At 41.3% G+C, this 17,774-nt stretch overlaps 1 pseudogene; it reads left to right on the top strand.

The window, feature by feature from the left end:
* The window catches only part of LOC8085328, a 44,273-nt pseudogene continuing 28,561 nt past the window's right edge, over nucleotides 2,063-17,774 (top strand).

Raw genomic sequence — 17,774 nt, 5'->3', positions numbered from 1 at the left:
CTTTTAAGGAGACTTGGTCACACCACTTATCATGTGAGAAACTGGTATTCTTATTTCTTCCTAATATTATCTTTTCATATTCCACATCCACTCTCAGCCACCACCATCCACCACCATTTACATAGGAGACTGATGTTCATTTTCCTTAGGTCTGTGACCCCCAACCCTTCTTTGTTTTTGGGTTTAGTGATCTCATTCCATTTGATCAAGTGGTATTTCCTCTTCAAATGACCTTGCCAAAAGAATCTCTTTTTAGCCACATCAATCTTATTAGTGCTAGAAGTAGTCCGTTCACACTATCTCTTGTCAAACCCCTTGTGCCCAAGACATTTTAGCAGAAATTATAATATTAAGAAGCATGCTCCACGATGGCAGCATCCCCCTCAATAATGATCTCATTATGGTTTAGGCAAAGAAATGGTGTTCTTTCTCTTTCTACCATGAGCTATTCTATGAAAGTACTCAGAGTTGTTATGATCTTTCAACAACCACATAGAATTAGATCCCTTATGCCATATCCTTCTCTTCCATGAAACTTAGATTGAATGGAAGACTTTATATCCAGCTTGAGCACATCAAGCTCCTCCTGTTTTTCTAACACCTCCAACTCGTTTTTAGCAAATTTTTATATTTTCTAGTATGACCTTTTAGACTTTGACCCCAACCCTTTATTAATTAAGTCCATTTTGATACACCAAGTATCACTGGCAGATTTAGTGATTTAGTGTGGTCTGTCCCAAATTTCCTAGATTTTTATGAAAAACTCAAATTTCAGCCAAGAGTTTAATCGAGGCAAAAAGGTTTTGATTCAGATTTTTTTAGTCAGCTGAGTCTTTAGGATTAAAGGTTATGATCGAACTTGAGTCTTTAGAATAAAATGTTATAATCGGACTTGTATTTGGGAATCCCAAGTTTCATATGTGCACATATGTGTTAATGATTAGATGAAGATGTTAGAAAAATTATTTTCCACGTAGTTCTTATTCTTATATTGAAGTTCCCCTACAATTAGTAACTGTTGATTGCACATTTCATTGCACATATGTTCCTTTTATATTGACAAGAGTATTGAGTAAGTTTTGTGCTCCTCTGCAGCTAGGTTCTGTTCGTAGGGACTACTTTGGAGTTGTTGCATTGAAAGGTAAGCTACTGAATGTGAGAGATGCGTCTTTGAAAAAGATCTTGGACAATGAGGAAATTAACAATATGAGAAAGATTATTGGGTTTAGACTACAAAAAATACTATAATGATGAAAAGGATTTGAAGGATTTGAGATATGGTAAAGTTATGGTCATGACCGACCAGGATCCAGATGGATTTCATATTAAAGGATTGATCATTAACTTATTTCATGATTTTTGGCCTTCCCTTCTGAAGAATAAATCCAAATCGTTTTTGTGTGAATTAGTTACCCCACTTGTAAAGGTATGCCACTTGTTACTTGCTTTAACATTTTTTTTAAGGTTTTAGTTATTAAGACTCATAAAACTTACCATGTCACGGATTAAAACTTGTTTAGGTTACGGATTATACAGGTGAATGTCCAAGTCAGGTTTTCTATACACTAAATGAGTATACGGCATGGGAGAAAAGTAAACATGGGACAGAATTAAGTAAATGGTCTATAAAATACTATAAGGTGTGTTTTTTGCTCGAATTTTAATCATTTCAATTTTTCTATGTGGTCTTCAACTTGGACATTTTTCATATATACAGGGGTTAGGCACGAGCACACTTAAGGAAGGGATGCAATATTTCAAACATATTGACATCCATCAGAAATATTTTGTGTGGGTGAATGAAGAAGATGATAAGGCCATCAAGACAACATTCAGTAAACAAAAAGTGGAGGAAAGGAAGAAATGGATCTATAACTTTCTTCATAACTGCAAGGTCGGTCTTGATGTTATTTTTAAAGATTCATTCAGGTTAATTTAAGGACCAACATTAATGTGATAACAAAAATTTTATCCTGAAGAAAGTGTACTTCTTCAAACTGGGAAAATGATAAGAATCCTTGACTTCATTAAGAAAGGGCTCACATTATACATGGTATTAGACATGCATCGGTCTATACCATCAATGGTAGATGGATTTAAAAAACGGCAGAGAAAGATAATGTTCAGCGCATTTAAGAAAAATTTGAACAAGGAAACAAAGGTATGGCATCCCAACTATCATTTGTTTTTTTCTAATATGAATCTTTTCCACATATTTTGATATCAGTCGGCGCTATGGCCGAGAATATGGTAGGCTTCGATCTTTCGTATTCCATAGTTTCTTTAGATTGGATCCCCATTTTATATTTAGTTTTAGTTTCCTTATGTATACTGGCACCTGAATATATAAAGGCAGACTAGCTTGCTTGAAAGTTTTGTCTTGTGGGTGGTCAATCTCAAGCTTGTTCCATATAGTCTATGATGATGAGAATCATATCCACTCCAAAGCTTCAGTCCTAGCTTATAAGTAGAAAAGGGTTGAGCCTCTGGTTGGGCTGCCATATTATGATTTATGTGTCATGTTCTCTCTAAATTAGCCTTATAATATTGCTAATTTACTACTTGATCACAGGTGGCACAGTTCGCCGTGTCTGTGGCAGAATGTTCTGCTTATCATCACGGTGAAGAAAATCTATCAAACACAATAGTAAGAATGGCTCAAGATTTTTTTGGAAGCAACAATATCATTCTTTTGCATCCCAATGGGCAATTTGGTACAAGATTAGAGGTGAGATAACAAGCCACTATGAGAAAACTAGTTGTTAAACATTTTATTCTTGCTTGTTTTTCATTTTATTGAGGCAAAGATGCTGCTAGTGCTAGATACATCTTCACAGAGTTATCAAGTATCACTCGTAGGATATTTAATGAAAATGATGATATTCTGCTCGATTATTTGCGTTAAGATGGGCAATCAATTGAACCTTCATGGTAATTGTCACACCCAATTTTAAGGATAAAATTGAATACCAAACCTTATGTGTGCCCAGAGATCAATCACACATAAGCCGACAAATTATAGGGAGTATCATCACAAGTGCTTATTACATAACGATATAACTCAGAGTCTTTACACAAATAAAGCGGAAAATAAAAGATAACTCTTGCATGGAAGCTCCATCACACAGGCACGTCAACTGGTTGACCACAAGACTAAAAATCCTCAGGAAAGTACTGGTAGTAGTCATTACCCATGCCATCTGTTACCCATCCGGGATTTTTATCTAAATAAAGAAAATAAACAAGTGTAAGTACACCTCGTACTTAACAAGTATAACAGGGGGTTCATGAGGCTCAAAGGTTAGACACTGGTTCAACTGCATGTAGCTTTTAGTTGTCATAATTTTAGCATAGGAGTAGCATCAAGTTGTCAAAACCCATAATAAATTCATGATCAGGTAAAGTGAGTAAAGAATAGCATAAACAACATATTAACAATAACAACATTTAATGATTTGCCATTAGTGATTATTTATTCTGTATTGGTCCAAGGCCGCTTGTGACCGTGAGCATGGCTGATATATCAGTTTTACACTCTGCAGAGGTTGTACACTTTCACTGTGAGTCGTGATTTACCCTTTCGCCCGAGGTGATCAGCCCCTTGGCCCACTCCCAAGGAAGACCGGCAGGGTTCACTATGAAGCCTTTCAAAGGTTCGTCTAACAAGTTAGGGCCGCTAGGGTTCGTTAGTCAGTCCGTGTGACTCACCCGCAGGAATCCACGGTCTGCTATCCCCCACTTGCGCCACAAGGGTAACTACTAACAAGCTAGAAAAGGTCCTCATACTGAGCTAAAGCCAGAGCCATGTAGCCCTCACAGTTGTATTGTATGTCCCGGATGGTCAGATACAGATAAGTCCTTATAGAGAGAAACTAGAGCACCATAAGATAGCCCAATGCTCCAGCCCTCTTTTCCAAAGTTGCTAAAAAGTAATCTTTTAATTTTTATTGCATAATCCTTTAATCAAATTACAAGATCATGGTTTAGTGGAGCACTAGCATAAGCTACCCAATGCATAACCATAGGTGACAAGGTATAAGATCAATACTAGGTAATCCTTATCAAGGAGACACATGCAATATGAATTGTGTGATTAAAGTTATTAGGAAACAAGGATGATCCCATGCTATCCTTGCCTTAATCACACTGGTCCTGCTGATCCTGCTCGTAGTAGTACTCTTGATCACCCACGAACTGCTCACAGTCTATACGTAATCACCACATCAACAGCAATCATCCAAGGACAATCATACAAAGCAAACAAGCCTATTATTAGAACAGTACACCAAAAGTAATAAATAAAGATAAAAAGTTTATAAAAGAAATCTACATCGCTCTACGATCACACAGACATAAAGTTCACAAAAATCGGATCTAAAACAAAGAAGTTATGATCTAAATAAGATTGCCTTTAATAAAATAATAAATTAAATCTAAACTCAGATTTTAAAAGTTGAAAACTTGTATAACAGTAGCACTAATCTATAGATTACGCGAAAACGAATCTAACGCAACTTGAACGGAACAAATCGGAGTTAAAACGGAGTTTTTATGAGTTAAATAAGATCAATGGCAAAACTGCAAATATGAGAAAACGGTTTTTGAACTGCGCAGTCAAAAATATGCTTTCAAACTTGGAAAACGTAATCGGAGAAAGCGCAAAGGACGGCGGGTTTATACATTAAAAAGTTTGGGGGGTTTTCTGCAAAATTGACGGCCGAAGGGGTATCCATCCACCGTGGCCGTTGGATCTCGAATCAAAGGTCGAGATTAGATTGCATGGGGGGTTAACGCCGGCCGGCCGGAGGTGGGCAACCCGCGGCGGCGCCATGGCCGATCATGGTCGGAACTCGTCAAGCTAGCGACTTAGATCAGTAGAGCGCAAAGTAGTCGCACGGGATTGATCAGGAGCTCGCTGCGCACTCACCAGCGGCAAGAAGCGGGACGAGGAGAAGCCGACTAAAGCTACCGACGGCGAACAGCAGACGGCGACCCTGGAGAGAAGTCCGGCGAGCGTTAGCGATGCGTACAAAACAGTAGAGTGCGAAAGGAAGGTCTCTGCGACTTCGCACGACGAAGAAGCCTGGCAAGCTGCTCACGGGGGCTTGGATGCGCTGCGGCGGCGGATTGGCTGCAGCTTGGATCTCGGCTACGCGAAACGGCGGAAGCTGCGCGGCGGCTGATGCTCGGGTTGACGTAGGGAGTTGCGGGGCATCGGGCGAGTATATAAAGGGGCAGAGTCGGGCGGAGGGGGGATTGCTCGCGCGAAACGCGCGCGGTGGTTGCGCTCGGTTCGTGTCCGGCTCGGACTCGAGGTGGGAGACGGTTCTGACCTCTGGGCCCCACCTGGCAGTGACGCGGAGAGCGGGGCTACGCTGTCAGCCACTGCGGCGAGGAAGGAAGGCGCGCGCGGCTTGCTGGCTGCGCTGAGCGGGCCGGATGCTGGTGCTGGGCCGCTGCGAGAAATAAAAGGGGGATGGGAAAGGTAAGCAGGCCGCGAGGGGGGGGGAAGGAGGAATGGGCCAAGCCCGACAATGGGGAGGGAGGGAGAAAACCTTTTTCTTTTTATTTTTTTATCCTTTGCTCAATTCTTTTGAAAGGTTTTTTTGAAAAATCATTTTAAATTAAAAGGAACATCATTCAATAAAATCTATGCAGCAGCATGGATGCACAAGCATGTGTCTAGGCCTTATAGTGAATTTTAATTCAATAAAGATTCATTTCTCACTAATTCTCATTGCTCACAACAATTAATTAAATCAAATTGTCCTATTTGGAAAAATGGAATTTTTAGGGTGTTACACATTCTACCTCCCTTAAGATGAATCTCGTCCTCGAGATTCGGTTGGTGCTTACTCAAACAACTGAGGATATGATTTTCTTCAATCTTCTTCCCTTTCCCAGGTAGCCTCTTCCTTGGTATATCTATTCCGCTGTACTCTGCACATTCTGATGACCCGACTCCTAGTGACTCTTTCTGCTGTTTCCAAAATTCGTACCGGATACTCTTCATAAGTAAGAACCTCTTTAACGGTTAATTCCTCTATCGGTATCTGCTCTTCTGGCACCTGCAAGCATTTCTTAAGCTGTGACACATGGAAGACATCATGCACTCCTTTTAAACTTTCGGGCAGTTCCAACTGGTAAGCCACTTGCCCTCGTCTTTCCAACACTCTGAAAGGCCCAATGTACCTTGGTGCTAACTTCCCTTTCATGTTAAACATTCTCACACTTCGCATGGGAGACACCTTCAAATACACATAGTCTCCTACCTCAAAAGCCAATTCTCTTCTCCGTGTATCAGCATAACTCTTCTGCCGGGACTGTGCTGCTCTCAAGTTTTCCCTAATTACTCTCACTTGTTGTTCTTCATCCCGTAACACATCTGGTCCAAACACTTGTGTTTCTCCCGCTTGATTCCAAAACAACGGGGTCCTACACTTCTGCCCATACAAGGCTTCAAATGGTGCCATCTAGAGACTTTTCTGGTAGCTGTTGTTGTATGAAAACTCTGCATATGGCAAACTCTTATCCCAACTCGTTCCATACTGCAAAGCACATGCCCTCAACATATTTTCCAAAATTTGATTAGTCCTCTCAGTCTGCCCATCGGTCTGGGGATGGTATACTGTACTAAAATTCAGCTTAGTCCCCAGGGACTCATGCACTTTCTACCAAAAGTGAGACGTAAACTGGGTACCTCGATCAGAAACTATCTTTTTGGGGACCTCATGCAAGCACACTATTCTTTCCATGTACAACTCAGCCAATTTTGGTCCACTATATTTGGTCTTAACCGGAATAAAATGAGCGACCTTAGTCAATCGATCTACTATTACCCATATAGAGTCATAACCTTTCTGAGTGCGGGGTAGTCCCACTATGAAGTGCATACCAACTTCCTCCCATTGCCACTCAGGGATCTTCATTGGTTGCAACAATCCTGCCGGTCTCTGATGTTCTGCTTTGACTCTCTGGCAAGTATCACATAAAGCGACATACTCAGCAACATCTCTCTTCAAGCCATACCACCAATACTTCTCTTTTAGGTCTAGGTACATCTTAGTGTTGCCAGGGTGTATAGAATAAGCGGACTCGTGTGCCTCTCGTAGAATTGCCTCTCTAATAGATCGATCTTCAGGCACACATAGCCTTTTCCCAAACCATAGTGTTCCATTATCATCCATCCGGAATCCTGGTGCTTTTCCGATCACTATGTTTTCAGCTATCTCCTTCAGCTTTTCATCCTGCAACTGACCTTTTTGTATTTCTTGCTCCAAGGTAGGTTCTATTACTAACTCAACTGCATTAATACCAAAACCCAAATTCAGATGTGAAATTTCAGCACACAACTCTTCAGCCATAGAGGCTATTTGCACCTCGTTGGCATAGCTCTTCCTGCTTAAGGCGTCTGCAACCACATTTGCTTTCCCAGGGTGGTAGTGTACTTCCAAATCATAGTCCTTGATCAGCTCTAACCACCGACATTGCCTCAAATTCAGATCTGACTGTGTGAATATATACTTCAAACTCTTATGGTCCGTGTATATGTCACTCTTATGACCGATAAGATAATGCCTCGATATCTTCAAGGCATGAACCACTACGGCTAACTCCAAGTCTTGAGTAGGATAATTCAACTCATACTTCCTCAACTGTCGGGATGCATATGCCACTACTCTCCCCTCTTGCATAAGAACACACCCATGTCCTAGACGGGATGCATCACAATATATGGAGAAATTCTTGCTTAGATCTGGCAACACTAGCACTGGGGCTGTAGTCAGTCTCTTCTTTAATTCCTCGAAATTTTCTTGACACTTATCACACGACACAAACTTGGCATTTTTCTCAAACAGGGCTGTCATCGGTTTGGCAAGCTTAGAAAATCCCTCAATAAACCTTCGGTAATAACCAGATAATCCCAAGAAACTGCGGATTCCACTCACATCAGTAGGTGGTTTCCAATCGAGCACATCCTTCACCTTGCTTGGGTCCACCGCTATTCCTCCATTAGAGACAACATGGCCTTGAAAGGAAACTTCTTTCAACCAAAACTCGCACTTACTCCGCTTGGCATGTAACTTGTGTTCCCGAAGCTTCTGCAGGACTAACCTCAAATGCTCAGCATGCTCTCGCTCAGTCTTGGAGAATACCAATATGTCATCAATAAACACCAACACAAACTTATCAAGAAATTCCATGAACACCTTATTCATCAGATACATAAAGTAGGCAGGAGCATTGGTCAGACCGAAAGACATCACTATGTACTCATACAAACCATACCGGGTCGTAAATGCTGTCTTTGGTATATCAGTGGCACGAATCTTCAGCTGGTGGTACCCAGAACGAAGATCAATTTTGGAAAACACACAAGCACCTCTCAATTGATCAAACAAATCATCAATTCTAGGCAATGGATATTTATTCTTGATTGTGACCTCATTGAGTGACTGGTAGTTTACACACATCCTTTGCGTGCCATCTTTCTTATCGACAAAAATCACTGGTGCTCCCCAAGGTGAAGAGCTAGGATGAATGAAACCTTTCTCCTGCAACTCCTTTATTTGTTTCTTAATTTCTTCTAATTCTTTAACCCCCATTCTATATGGACGTTTAGCTATAGGTGCAGTGCCAGGTAATAATTCAATAATAAACTCAATGTCACGGTCAGGTGGCATACCTGGCAAATCATCGGGGAACACGTCTGGGAACTCATCAACAACCAAGTCCTCCTGATTGACACTGTTATCAAGCTGGTTCACTGTAGCTGTTGGCTGATGCTGAACTGCAACTTCCACATAGATCCTGTCCCCTTTTGGTGTTGTTAGTGCAACTGCCTTTCCTTTGCACTGAATCGAAGCATCTTGTTGTTTAATCCAATCCATTCCCAGAATTACATCTATACCGGATGCTCCCAACACAATCGGGCATATCTTGAACTCTACCCCCCTTAGAGTTAATGTAAGTGGGAGGCAACTATAAGCAGCTTGCATACTTCCCCTCGGTGAATTTACTAGTATGGGATTCTTCATAGCACATAAGGGTAAGCTATGTATTCTAACAAATGCTTGTGATATGAAAGTATGCGAAGCTCCAGAATCAAAAAGAATAGATGCAGGGATAGAGTTGACTTCGAACGTACCGAGCATAACTTCCGGTTTCTGCTGTGTTGTCTCACAGGACATATGGTTCACCCTTCCAGTATTAGGAGCTGACTTCTGGTGGCTATTCTGCTTCTGGGGGGTCTGCTGATTTTGTTTTTTAGGGCAGTGATATGACAGGTGACCCTCTTTACCACAGTGGAAACACTTGTTGGGGGTGTTATGGGCACTAGTCTTCATTGGAGTGTTGCTAGGCGTACCCTAGCATGACGTCTGCTGGTTGATTCTGCTGGTTCTGCGGGCGCTGCTGGAACTGATTGCGCTGGGGGTACTGACCACGATTCCACTGTGAAGGTGGTCCCTGGTACCTTTGCTGAGAACCTTGCTGCTGGTTGGTGCGTGGACGAGTATTACTTCCAGAGGCCTGTCCCTGCATCCTCTTCCTTTTAGCATCCATCTCCTTATTCTTGTTATCCACTACGATAGCACGGTTCACAAGCGTCTGATAATTGGGGTATTCACTGGACATCAGTTGGAGCTGGAGCCCATCATACAATCCCTTCAGAAAGAGGCGCTGTTTATCAGCATCATTAGCCACCTCATTGGGAGCATAGCGCGACAACTGAGCAAACTTGTCCGGGTACTCTGGAACTATCAAAGATCCCTGCTTCAAATTCCAGAACTCCTCCGTCTTCAGTTCTATTAACCCTTCTGGTATGTGGTAAGACCTAATGTTCTCCTTGAACTCCAGCCATGTGATAGCAGGGGCATTGGGAGGTCGTCCATACTCAAACGACTCCCACCATGTCTGAGCTTCTCCTTGAAGTTGTCCAGATGCGAACAACACCTTCTGCCTATCATCACACTGTGCTATGTTGAGTTGCTTCTCCACTACACGAAGCCAATCATCTGCCTCCAGTGGATCAGTGGCGTGTGTAAACACAGGGGGATGACCTTTTAAAAATTCACCCTACTTATCACGCGGTGGTGCCCCTCCGATTGGATGATTCTGTTGGTTGTTCACCAGGGCTTCCATGAGCTGCGTCTGGACTGCTACTAGCTATTCAATGGTGGCAGGTGGGTTGAGTGGAACACCCCTTCCACGTCATCTACATCTGTCATAACATGCAGAACTTTAGAATCTCCCAAAATTATAGACATTCATGAACAAGTTTGAAATTCTGTAAGTTTCGTGAGTGAGTCCAGTGCCAGCAGTTCAGTAAAACGATCATAACTTGAGATATAAAAGTCCAACAGAGGCGGAACTTTGATGGTTGGAAAGCTTAAGAAATTGTCTACAACTTTTATTTAGAGCACAAATTCAGATTCAGTCATTAAATTAGCCATAAACTGTCTCCAATCTAAACTGTCCCCGAACTCAAACTGCACAGGAACCTCTGTTTTCAACATTCATATCTCTCGGCCCAGATCAGATAAAAAGGTAATTCCAGCGGCATAGGAAAGATGCTTAAGTCTAGTTATTCTCATAAAATTTTCAAGATTTTTGGTCGAACTGATTTTTCTGGGTAAAATTATTAAGACAGATTGGTTTAAAGAAACGAAACAGGAAAGACAGATATACCAACCTAACTATTTATTCATTAAACTTTAATCCTTAATAACCTAAACTATGGAACTTGTAGACATGCCTACAAAGTCCCAGCACTCATTACAAAGATCCAACTCACTCATAAACATAATAACAAAGCAACTAAGCATAACAAAAAGCACACCACACTAACTTGACTCGACTCACTTGCGCTTCTAGCGGCTTATTACAAACTAGGGACTTCCGACACTAAGGGTGTGGTTCATAGTCAAGCATCCCATAGATCTTGGGCTGTCCTTCCCTCTCGCGATGGTCGTCAATCATCTTGTAGCACCTCTTGAGAGCCTTTCCTTGTGCTATCACCATGTCTTGCAATTTCAGATGCTTTTCCACCATCTCATGAGCAAAGTACACCATCACTCGGGAGACTGGGTCCAAATCTGTTGGCTCCAGCATTCCCCATCCATGTTCCGGGTCTAGGCAGGGTAGATAACGGTGTATATCCCACCGCATGTTACAGAAACGTTGCTCACGGAGGAACAAACATGCCGTGAAAGCTGCTTCCTCCATGCTCTCTTCCATAGTAGCTCTATGTCCATCATGACGGTAGCCCCTGTGCTTCAAGTATGCATCTTTCTCCACATCCTTGGGAAAGATCAGCACCTTGGACTTCCAGTAGGTGTTCTCCAGGGGGTGCGTGTACTCTATGCATGAATACTCCACAACTGCATCCCGGTCAGAGAAGTAAGTCTCCATCATTCCCACCATCCGGTGTTGCGACGGAGCATTGCACGATGCCTTGTGGTACACCTTTCTAGTCCACCTTATGGGAGGGAACTCATCATCTTCAGCATGTCCATCTTGCGGCGGTGATGGGGGTTGACCTCCTCTGGGAGCACCTTCTTCTTCATCATCAGAAATTAGTATGACCTCCTGGGGCTCCTCCTCTAGTTCAGACTCCACTTGTGATAGCTCTGGCTCAGATGCTTCATGTGAAGGTGGTGAGGTCTCTTCATGTTCCGGTGAACTCTCCTCTTGTGGCTCCATAGGCTCGTATTGGTAACGAGGTGGGTGGTACCCTCCAGTGGAGATACGAGCGGTCTTGGCACGAACCATCTATAGAATAGACCGGAGAGAAGTTAGATTAGAAGCAATAATTTCATAATAGAGTGAGATGGTAGAAGCATAAAAATTTTAGCAAATAACAAGAGCAAGATGGTAAGCATGAAAATAGAGAAGAAAAGACAACTAAAACGACCATTTCTATCTAGGCTTGCGTCCTACAGTCAACACGGCTTTGATACCAATTTGTCACACCCAATTTTAAGGATAAAATTGAATGCAAAACCTTATGTGTGCCCAGAGATCAATCACACATAAGCCGACAAATTATAGGGAGTATCATCACAAGTGCTTATTACATAACGATATAACTCAGAGTCTTTACACAAATAAAGCGGAAAATAAAAGATAACTCTTGCATGGAAGCTCTATCACATAGGCACGTCAACTGGTTGACCACAAGACTACAAATCCTTAGGGAAGTACTGGTAGTAGTGATTACCCATGCCATCTGTTACCCTTCCGGGATTTTTATCCAAATAAAGAAAATAAACAAGTGTAAGTACACCTCGTACTTAACAAGTATAACAGGGGGTTCATGAGGCTCAAAGGTTAGACACTGGTTCAACTGCATGTAGCTTTTAGTTGTCACAATTTTAGCATAGGAGTAGCATCAAGTTGTCAAAACCCATAATAAACTCACAATAACAACATTTAATGATTTGTCATTAGTGATTATTTATTCTATATTGGTCCAAGGGCGCTCGTGACCGTGAGCACGGCTGATATATCATTTTTACACTCTGCACAGGTTGTACACTTTCACTGTGAGTCGTGATTTACCCTTTCGTCCGAGGTGATCAGCCCCTTAGCCCACTCCCAAGGAAGACCAGCAGGGTTCACTATGAAGCCTTTCAAAGGTTCGTCTAACAAATTAGGGTCGCTAGGTTTCGTTAGTCAGTCCTTGTGACTCGCCCGCAGGAATCCATGGTCTGCTATCCCCCACATGCGCCACAAGGGTAACCACTAACAAGCTAGAAAAGGTCCTCATACTGAGCTAAAGCCAGAGCCATGTAGCCCTCACAGTTCTACTGTATGTCCCGGATGGTCAGATATAGATAAGTCCTTATGGAGAGAAACTAGAGTACCATAAGATAGCCCAATGCTCCAGTCCTCTTTTCCAAAGTTGCTAAAAAGTCATCTTTTAATGTTTATTGCATAATCCTTTAATCAAATTACAAGATCATGGTTTAGTGGAGCACTAGCATAAGCTACCCAATGCATAACCATAGGTGACAAGGTATAAGATCAATACTAGGTAATCCTTATCAAGGAGACACATGCAATATGAATTGTGTGATTAAACTTATTAGGAAACAAGGATGATCCTATGCTATACTTGCCTTGATCACACTAGTCCTGTTGATCCTGCTCGTAGTAGTACTCTTGATCACCCACGAACTGCTCACCGTCTATACGTAATCACCACATCAACAGCAATCATCCAAGGACAATCATACAAAGCAAACAAGTCTATTATTAGAACAGTACACCAACAGTAATAAATAAAGATAAAAAGTTTATAAAACAAATCTACATCGCTCTACGATCACACAGACGTAAAGTTCACAAAAATCGGATCTAAAACGAAGAAGTAATGATCTAAATAAGATTGCCTTTAATAAAATAATAAATTAAATCTAAACTCAGATTTTAAAAGTTGAAAACTTGTATAACAGTAGCACTAATCTATAGATTACGCGAAAACAAATCTAACGCAACTTGAACGGATCAAATCAGAGTTAAAACGGAGTTTTTATGAGTCAAATAAGATCAATGGCAAAACTGTAAATCTGAGAAAATGGTTTTTGAACTGCGCAGTCGAAAATACGCTTTCGAACTTGCAAAACGTAATCGGAGAAAGCGCAAAGGACGGCGGGTTTATACATTAAAAAGTTCGGGGGGGTTTCTGCAAAATTGACGGCCGAAGGGGTATCCTTCCACCATGGCCGTTGGATCTCGAATCAAAGGCCGAGATTGGATCGCAGGGGGGTTAACGCCGGTCGGCCGGAGGTGGGCAACCCGCGGCGGCGCCATGGCCGATCATGGCTGGAACTCGTCAAGCTAGCGACTCAGATCAGTAGAGCGCAAAGTAGTCGCACGGGATTGATCAGGAGCTCGGTGCGCACTCAACAGCGGCAAGATCACCCAGTGAAGATCTCGATGGAGAATTATGAAAAGAAGCTTAAAACTTTTATGGACGGAGAAGACAAATTCATCAAGGTAATTGATTACATAGTATGTTTTAATCATGAAATGATTGTTGCCCACTAGTTTTTAATCATAATAATTTTACAGAGTTATGAAAAAAAGAGAGGCGGCAATGATGTTGAAATTATGATGCATTTGCATGAGAATTCTGAGAATTTGGCGCAAGCCAATGAAGTAGATCTTCAGAGAAGGAACATCAATAGGAACATCAAATATGCATTTGTTGGATTCAAATGGCATAATTAAAAAGTATGACAGTCCAGAGCAAAGTATGTACTACCTTTATGCTACAAGACCTCCATTTTTTATTTCTTTTGTCGTATTGAAACTAAATTGTGTCATTTATTTCACTACTTAAGGAATTCTATGACTTCAGGCTTGCTTTTTATGAGAAAAGAAAGGTACGTTTCCATTTAATAATTGAATGGCACATATTCTTTGGACTATTTGATATCACATTTAGTAATTGTCAATATGCAGCAAAAGCTAGTGGAAATGGCTGGCCGCGACTTGAAAATGGCACAGAACAAAGTTAGATTTATTAAAGCTGTTCGAACTGGAAAAATCAAATTATTTGACATGGACAAAGAAGGCCTACATACGAAGCTCAGAGAAATGCAGTTTGAGGAATTTGAACAAGCCAAGCCCTCTTGGGAGAATCAGGATGGTGCCAAAGGATAAGGGGATATGGCTACCTCTTGTGTCTGATATATGTATTCTTATTGACTAAAAATATTTACTTTCATCTAAAATATTCTTGGCTGAGTTGCTATGGTTTCAGCTTGTTCGGCTGGTGGATTGTTCTCAGGTGTGTAACTACTGAGCTAGAGCCTGAATTGTCGACTAAGTCTTCATGCATGAGAATGACTTGTTCTGAATTTCTTTCGTAGATGGTTCCTTCATATTGTAGAATATATTATAAAATTCAAAGAGCTCTCCTTCCCATTTGCTTCTGTATTTATATTCATATGTTTCTTTTTGTTTTATTACCTTGTTTACCCCGCAGGTTGGTTCATTCGAATTCGTTCGTGCGCCCATACTCATCAGGTAAGGGATGTGAATGCAGTGGACAAGCAGCACGAGCTATGACACTGGAAGTGCAGTTCTTTTTCTCCTCAGCTTACAGTTCTTTTAATTGATTTTTACGGAATGATATCTCTAATTTACCGTGATATATCAGTAAGTTATTCAAAAGAAAAGATGTTTCAAAATACAAAATAAAATGGAGAACTGGTCAACAATCCAGCAACTTGCTACTACCTGCATTCATGTCAAAAATATGATTTTTCTTTCTTATTTTACTATGCAGGCTGCACACTTGGAAAGTCATCTATGTTTTGGTTTAGCATCACAACTTATTCTTCGTATCCACAATCACTGGGGATATTGGGTGGACTCATGCACTTCAATTATGAGATGGGATAGGCTTCATGCCTCCCTTGCAGGTGATAATATTCGTGCAGGCCACATTTTTGTTTGACAACTTTCCCTTAAATATAGGACTTGATGCTTTGAAAAATAGAACTTGATGTTCCGGATGCTCAGTAGTTGCCACATAAATATTACCTTCTCCTGTTGTGTTTAGTTCAGCTTCCTTTGTTAGTTTTCAGCCTTGCATACCTTCTTTTGGATTTCAGAGTCCTGCTCACGCAGCAGATCCATTTGTCCATACCAAGATGTCTGGTGCATAGAGCATGAGCAAAATTGAATATATTTTAGATATATCTAGTTAATCTTTCCAATACAGTCTATGTTATATATCTAAGTTCAATCTTGTATGCATGTGTGAAAAAAAAGAATTTACAGATATATTTTTGATATGTATGTCCATTCATTGTTAAATTATAATTTTTTTTGCATCAAGATGTTCTTGTCTCTACATTCATTGGCTGGCAAGTTAGGCCGGTGATTACCGAGTCTACCAACTACATCTTTCTCATTGATACTTGGATGTTTTAGGTAGTGACAGCCATTTCATAGAAGCCGAGGATGGCCGTTGTATAAATAAAAAAAAGGTCATCTATAAAGAAGTATTTGCTTCTATTGTGTCTGGTGATGCATCACTGTTGTGTGTATTGTGTATACATAGTAGACCAAAAAAATATACTCCCCTACTTACTGGTATTCCAGACAATAATTGTTTCTTTATGAGACTAAACAGTCTATTTGCTCCCTGTGCAGGTACTCAGGATGTAGATGCAGCAATTTCTTGTCACAATTGGCAGCGCAGCCAACAAGAAAACCAGCTATATATGTCCATGTCATTAGAAAGTGGACCTTCAATGCCCCTAAACTTTTGTAAATTGCCACTGACGAAGCAATGTATAAAATACTGATAAGCTTGTGTAATGGCTCTGTATGGTACATATAACACCATAGGCAATATGACCGTGTTCGCTTCCGTTCTCTGATCCTATATTCCTATTACCGTGCTAAAACTAAACATGCATCTTTTGCCCCAAAATTTGTCTATTATTTCTGCCCTCGATGGACATGGTATTCATCCTCTAATAACTTTGTATGCATCAATAGACCTCAATCATATACATGGCCATTGTATGCAACATGTGTAGCTTACCTGTATAATCTTAGAAATACATGACAACTCGCGCCCAGGAGGCGCGCTTCCTACTAGTCATTCTACAATTGCGTCACTACAAGTAGGCATTTCGCCCCACTGACCAAGACCTTGTTTAGTTCATTCTAAAAACCAAAAACTTTTTAAGATTTCCTGTCACACCAAATCTTGCAGCATGTGTATGAAGCACTAAATATAAATGAAAACAAAAATTAATTGCACAGTTTATTTGTAAATCGTGAGATGAATCTTTTGAATCTAGTTAATCCATAATTGAACAATATTTGTCAAACAAAAAAGAAAGTGTTAAAGTTTTCGGAACTAAACAAGGCCCAAAGTGACATGTATGTATTTATGATTGGAGAGGGGTTTTTTACTATTAAATATCACCATTTCCGCCCAATTCCAATCCATTGTCCAAGTTCAGTTCTTCTCTTCCTAGAAAACTAAGAACTTGATTTCTCGTTTTCGAACATCCTGACCACATGGGATCGTTGTTGTCAACAACATATACCAAATTCGGTGAGAGGTATTCAAGTTGGATTGCCATCATATATGTATACAAAAAAATCATAAAAACATAATTTAGCACGAAATCATAGGGATCAAGCCTCAGTTCTAATTTGTATAAGGTAAAAAAGCACGGGTGTAGTTACTGAGATTTACCACAAATCTCCACTACTATATAATCCATCAGTCATGAACATAACTAAATGCACCCTATAAACTACTACTACAGTTATAAGCTACACTAAGTACACATGAAAAATTCCACCAAGGAAGATCTATCTCCCATAATCAAGGGACAATATTAACTCTAATCTCTCATTCCCCTAACTCAATCACATCCAACGGTCATAAATGCTTGGATCAAACTCATCACTCACCTCATTCATCCCTCAGTACGCACCCACCTCCCTCTCACGCACGACCATGTATCTTCCCTCTGTTCGCATTCTCCTGTCCACGACGAGGGCTCGCGGCCGGGGCTTGCCAGGGCAGACGGGGCGTGTGACCAGGGGCTTGCGGCCAGAGGGTCGCTGGGGCACCGCCAAGACTCCACGCCCTGGCCGCCTGACTACACGCGCGGCCAGGGGCTCACAAACGGGCGCGCGGCCAGGACGCGACACCGGATCGCGGCCAGGGCACGACGTCGAACGCGGATAGGGGCGCCACGTAGGGGGAAACGCTGACGCACTAGGCCAGA

The sequence above is a fragment of the Sorghum bicolor genome, chromosome 10 (assembly GCF_000003195.3).
Source record: "Sorghum bicolor cultivar BTx623 chromosome 10, Sorghum_bicolor_NCBIv3, whole genome shotgun sequence".
Taxonomy (NCBI): domain Eukaryota; kingdom Viridiplantae; phylum Streptophyta; class Magnoliopsida; order Poales; family Poaceae; genus Sorghum; species Sorghum bicolor.
This window is presented reverse-complemented; position numbering and strand designations above follow the sequence as displayed.